At 39.6% G+C, this 6,000-nt stretch overlaps 1 protein-coding gene across 1 annotated transcript in view; it reads left to right on the top strand.

Annotated features, from left to right (window-relative positions):
- The first annotated feature begins 242 nt into the window (after positions 1–242).
- col7a1 (collagen, type VII, alpha 1) overlaps positions 243–6,000 on the top strand; it is a 59,498-nt gene continuing 53,740 nt past the window's right edge. Inside the window, exon 1 of the mRNA XM_074669127.1 lies at positions 243–814. The gene's annotated coding sequence lies outside the window, so the exon portion shown is untranslated. The remainder of the gene's footprint in view (positions 815–6,000) is intronic.

Here is a 6,000-nt window from a genome sequence, read left to right as displayed (position 1 = left end):
TTACTATATTTAGATAGCTGTGTTATTTACTACAAGCAATACCAATTTATTAGTAGTAGCCAATTTTTATGTGAGTCACTTAATGCAGCTGACAGGTCACAATGATTTTAGCCTGAAAGTTTTGAAATTATACTGGGCTCTTTATCAGTGAGATAATAAAGGCCTGAAAAAGTTTGCCCCCCTGAAAGAAAGGATACATTTTAAAAAATGGCTATCAAGATATTGTTAGTTAGCGTGTTTCAGTATTTGACAACAAGTAAAGAAGCCTTTCAACTCCTGGCTTCAAGTTGACTGCTTACGAAAATGTCAAAATGTAGATCTCTGTGAAATTGAGAGTACCCTGCTTCACCTGGAAAAGTCACTGCAACACTAGGCTGCTGGCTCTGCTCCACTTGGTTACATGGGCTTCTTGCTGGCAGGAGCAGGGAGGGACAAGAGGCAAAGCGAATGAGGTAGGGAAAAAAGAGAAAGGAAGAGTTGAGGACTCCCCTTCAGGCATCCGAACAAGTCTGGACTGTTCTGCAGCTGCTTGTGTTCTGCCCACGCTTTGCAAGGCAGCCTCGGGATTCAGAAATAGCGTTTACAGCCTTGACAGTCTCCTGCAGGGATGCACCGACACAAGTTCTATTATTGAGCGTCAACTGGCTATTGTGGAGTTACCTTGTTGTGCTTTTTTAAACTACGAAATCGGAGACGGACTAAATTAACAACTGCGTGTCAAGACACTGCACGGAGGGATAGGGCTGGATATGCCACAGGTGGAAAGGTGGGGAGCGGCAGGCTGTTGCCCGGTGCACGGAGCAGAGATCCCCAGGTAAGGTGAATGCAGAGGCGGGAAGATGAGGGTCGGTGCTGGGGTTGTGTGGAGCTTTCATGTGCACCAATTTAATTTATGGGTGTAAGGTTGTTCAGGGCTGAAACTGTGCTCACTTTACAAGCTGCACTTTAGAATTTAAGTTCTGTCTGAGATAACTCATGGATGGATGAAAATTCATGTACAAGTACATGCTGCTGGTGAGACTATGAACTATAGACCGCTGTGCATAGAATACTTATTTGAACTGTAGCCAATACATGCTTTCCCTGCAGCAAAAAAATAATCTTGACTTTGAACAAGACTGAGCAGAGCATTCATTATCCGTCTTCACTAAAATGTAATCCTATCTAAATAACCCGCTTTGCAATAGCTCAATTTATTAGGTGATTCTTTGTGGTAATTACACAGACAAACCCTGTTACTCGCTTTCAAAGCTTGAATTAATACTCTTGCTCTCGCAGACATTGCATACATGCATGCATAGATCTTTAGCACAGTTGCACAAAGCAGTGGGGGTACTCATAAGTATGCTGACCTCAGATGAACTCTTTTGGTGATGGGGCACTACTTCTGCTACAGTCCATGATGATGCACAGAGGAGGGGAATCATACTCAGCTGCTTCCTCCTCTGTCTTTGTATCTTAATTTGTTTCCAGTCTGTTCCACTCCTCTGGGCATCTGTGTCTTTGCTGTGGTTTACCTCGCTAACAGCAAGAATTCCCCCAAATAATGACTCAAAAAACTTTATTAGCACTGATTAGAGATTTCCTTTGCCCCACCTTACCCTCCCACTTTTCACTCTCATCTTTTCATTCACTCACTTGTTGCAGACCAACTCAGTTGAATTGTTGGCATGCCACAATGGAAGGGAATTGTAGTCTGGACTAATCCCAAGTGTGTCGTCTGTGGAGGACTGATACTGGTTACTGTGTGGTTTGATGTGTTTTTGAAGCAGGGCATTCTTTGTCATCTTCACTTGAGGTTTAGGAAGAGAACTATTTATGCATCAAAAGATTTTTTTTTTTTAAATAGAGATTTTTTTGCATGTGCGTGTGTGTTTGTGTGTGTGTGTCTTTCTACCGTGTTTATGTTGGATTAAAGCAGCCGTGACCCAGGAGATATTGACTTTTCCTCTCAGTTCATTCATGAATTTGAATGAGAGGGTATTAACAGATGCAGTTATTCCCCTGCTTTAGCCCATCTGGTGTTTGTTCCTAAGAATACAAAGCTTATGAAATTCTTAAGAAGGATTAGATCAGTGATTCTTTTGATGCTCGTTCCAACAAAGGGTCACAGATAATTTTCAAAAGCTGCTGTTTGTAGCACTTTTTTGGATGAAGAAACAGATTTGTAATCTATTTTGAGTGCAAGTGAATGCTGTACTTGACCTGAGGGTAGAGGTCAAAGGTGAAAGGCTCAGTCTTCCTTGTTTTTGACCCTACAAAGCCTTTAAGTCAAACTCATCTGTTCTTGTGACCTGCTGCTTGTGGCAAAAAATCCTGGAGTGTGAGTAGACTTTAAGGAGACTTTAGTAATTCACTGTGACACCCTGCCCTCCTTTGACCCCTCCATTCCCTTGTCCACTTGTGTGACACTCCCTGGCCGTGTACTGATGTTGTAGGAGCCTGGCTCTTACACAATCCTGCACTCTGTCACATTGTAGTGGCCTGTGGCCTGCTGCCCCCCTAGGAGAATGGCATCTCTGTCGAACCACAGCCCTGTGGTGGTGCCTGAGTTTTCAGAGAGCTCAGACTCACTTAGCACAGCTTCCAGCAGAAGCTCAGGGATAATTCCTGAACTGTTGTTCTTCCTGTCCTTGGAAAGTCCTTGTCCTCTCTAGAAGTGCTGCACTTGAATTTTTCCAACTTGAGAAGAAAAATTTATTTCCGCTGAGACTAGAAGCAGCACTTTACCAGCGTGTCATTGAGCTTTTGCCTCTTTGTGTTTGGCTTGACTCCCAGGTCGCCTGCAGATGTGTGGTCACTTCATCTTTTTTAAACTTAAGGTGTGAAGCGGGCAGAGGAAAGTACTCCCTGAAGTACTTAATAAATGTGTCCTGTAATAAAAAAAACTCCAGAGGAAGTGGTTTGTTTCTCAGTTGACAATTAATACGGGCTGGGTTATTTTCTATGTAGACTTTCTAGGGTTCAGAGTAAAGTATGGACTTTTTTAGATCAAGATTCCACCACAGCTGCAAAACATGTCTCTGCTGTCTCTCCAACTTTAAACTTTTACTCTGAACTTAACAGTGTAAAATTGGTGTCTCAGTGGGTTATTCTATACAGCATTAAGTAAAAAAAAAGGCCTGACATGTATAACAGGTCATGCCTCTGTGACTTCCCCTGATGTAGACTCATCAGCTTTTCCCACCATTCAGCTACAATGGCTTTTACATCCTAATACATAAGCCTTTCCAAAAATGTCAGACTTTTTCACCTGATATTGATCACTGTAACTTCAAATCCATTGACGGTTCAAGCTGTCGATACCATCATGAAACAGCTGCTGAGTGTCTGCTTGTGATTTTTGTACATTTTACCCATTATTAAACTCAAAACTAGGCTATACAACTTTTACAATTATCATATCACACCCATATAGGACTTTTCAAGCCTTTTAAAGGGTATGGGGCTGGTATCTGATTTGAACAAAAGTCAGCCAATTATTAAACACCTGCATCTAAAACTATACCAGCAAGAATAAAGGTAGCAGAACATCCACGGTAATGATTTTCAAATGTGTGTCGACCAGATTGTTCAGAAACACAGACTGGGAAAGAGTCTAAAAATAGAGTAGATGCTGTGGGTTTGTTGATAGAGTGGCAGGAAGTTTAAAACCAGGAAAAAACAGTTCTTTGAATCCTCATTACCACTTGTTTTGTAGTCAGCTGGGGTTTTTTATGACCCTCGAAATACTAATGCCTCCACTTATAATTTTGAGTTTGCCAACATGTAACTGCTTAGAATAGGTTTTTCTGTGGTGTTAAAGTGTGGGCTGAACACCTGGCTTACATGTGAAAATCAGAAATACACATTCTTTCATTAGATTCCTTAAAGAATGACATAAAAGTACACAAGCTGGTGTGGTTTGTCATAAACTAATTGTAAGTAATTTCATTTTATAGATGGAAGTCTTAGAAGAAGCATTAAAAACCTAAAAAAAGGAAAGGGCATTACATTTGGAACTAGTTAGACTTTATGTGTGTTCTTCATGTTTTGGGACAGAGAGCACTGTAACAGTCGGGTTTGTAGACTCTGACAGAGGGAAGAAACATTTATGGGTAATTATGAGCTTCTGGCCTCGGGCTGTGTCTCAGTTTTCATTTTGAACAAATTAAATGAGAAGAAGGCGAACAGATTCCCATGTCTATTTTCAGACTTTTCTTGCAAGTGCTTCAACATTCTGTGCACTATCAAACTAAAACATAGTATGAAAATACCCAAGAAATATCATAGAAAGTTAAAATCTTCTTGTAACTTCACGAACAATACATTATTGAAAATAGGCACATTAATTCTATATAAATAGATCACAAGAATATGACTAGTATAATGTCTACAGCTATAAACAAACCACCAAGTGCACATAAGGATGTTTACAGTCCAAGTTGACAATTGGTCAACAGTTTTACTCTGAATATTCCAAAAATTTGCTCAAATAGTTACATGTATACCATATTTCACCTGGGAATCTGCCTCTATCCCAAGATTCATCACTTAGTGACAGGTATCGGAGATGTTTGCATCTATTTTTGCAGCTGAATAAGCAGAAGTGGTTTTAATCTCATGATGTTGACCTCACCACGTTTAACTCACAACTCAGTCAGCCATTAAGTTCTTGAATGCTGGGGATGGGAATTGATAAGATATTGTCAATGCCGATGCCCTTATCATGCTGCTTATCGATCTATTTCTTTATCGATTCCCTTATCAGTTCCTGTTGTGAATTTTCTTGATACAAAAAGTAGCTTTACAGGTTTTCTGTGTCAACAACATTTTATTGAGTTTATACTGTAAGTGAATAAAATGTAATTAGTCCCTCTGAGTCTTGATATTTCCGGGCATAATTATACAGAAACAGATAAAAATTGCTCACAATGTGACGTTGATGTACTGTGTTGTAATATATTAATAATTCAAGTAGGCCATCTAGTGTCTCAAAGTAGTTATAGCAATGGTTTAAGTTGTTTGCTTTCCGTAGTTATGAAGTCAGCCATGAGCCTTTTAATTGCCTGTTAGCTTTTGAGATTCTCAGTATTTTTTACAAAGAGTTGATGTGATATGTTTCTGTGATGAAAGTTGAAATTCTATTCTGAAGCTGAATTTATACTGATGTATGCCAACTGCTAGCATATCAATGCGGTTTCCCATATATGTTAGCATGAAGCTTGCGCTATTTTGTTACTTTGGTAAATAAGGAGAGTTATACCATTTCGAATGTACTGAATATGAATCTCCTGAGAGAGAGAGAGTAATGTACATTTCTTTATGAAGTCAGCTCTTTCAGTAAAACTTCAAGCTGAAAATCCTGAATCAGAGTTTTCTTGGGAAACGTTATCTAACTGCTAAGCTAATATGGCTGCAGCTAGTTGACGTAAGGCCCGGTGGTCCCGGCACAAAGTAAAGAACTGATAAGGGAATCGTTAAGCACAAAGGCTAACGATATCGATGGATTAACGCATTTCTTATCGATTCTCAACAGGAACCGGTTTTCGATTCCCGTCCCTATTGATCGCACCCTGTCAGGTTGCAGTCAACTACACCGGCATCAAAGGGTTGTTTTGTGGTCATAGTCAGGGCCATACAAACTAAATGCCTATGTGTGCGCGGTCTGTGTGTGTCCTTCTGTAATGATTATTATTAAATGTGTCTCACTAGAAAACCCAAAGTGTGAACAATAAAAATATCCTGTATTTACGTCTTCCCTTATAAAACATAATTACTGCTGGAAAACTGTGTTGTAGATATGCTATCACAATAATGATTTTCAAAAATGTGTTTTCTAGTCTGATAATGTTGTAATTGTGTTTTAACCAGTTGAAAACGGTGTTAAAAGGGGTCTTGGACAGAACAGAGCTGTTACCACCATATTTCCATTCTTTATGCAAGGCTAATTTTAACAGAATGCTGATTGTATTCTTAGATTGGTTTAAAAATGGGTGCATGTTTGGCTTGACAGTTTAA

Source organism: Halichoeres trimaculatus, unplaced genomic scaffold (genome assembly GCF_033239565.1).
Source record: "Halichoeres trimaculatus isolate MK-OKI-2021-1 unplaced genomic scaffold, fHalTri1.1 fHalTri1_scaffold_1, whole genome shotgun sequence".
Taxonomy (NCBI): Eukaryota; Metazoa; Chordata; class Actinopteri; order Labriformes; family Labridae; genus Halichoeres; species Halichoeres trimaculatus.
Note: the sequence above shows the minus strand (reverse complement) of the source record. Positions and strands in the feature narration are given on the sequence as shown.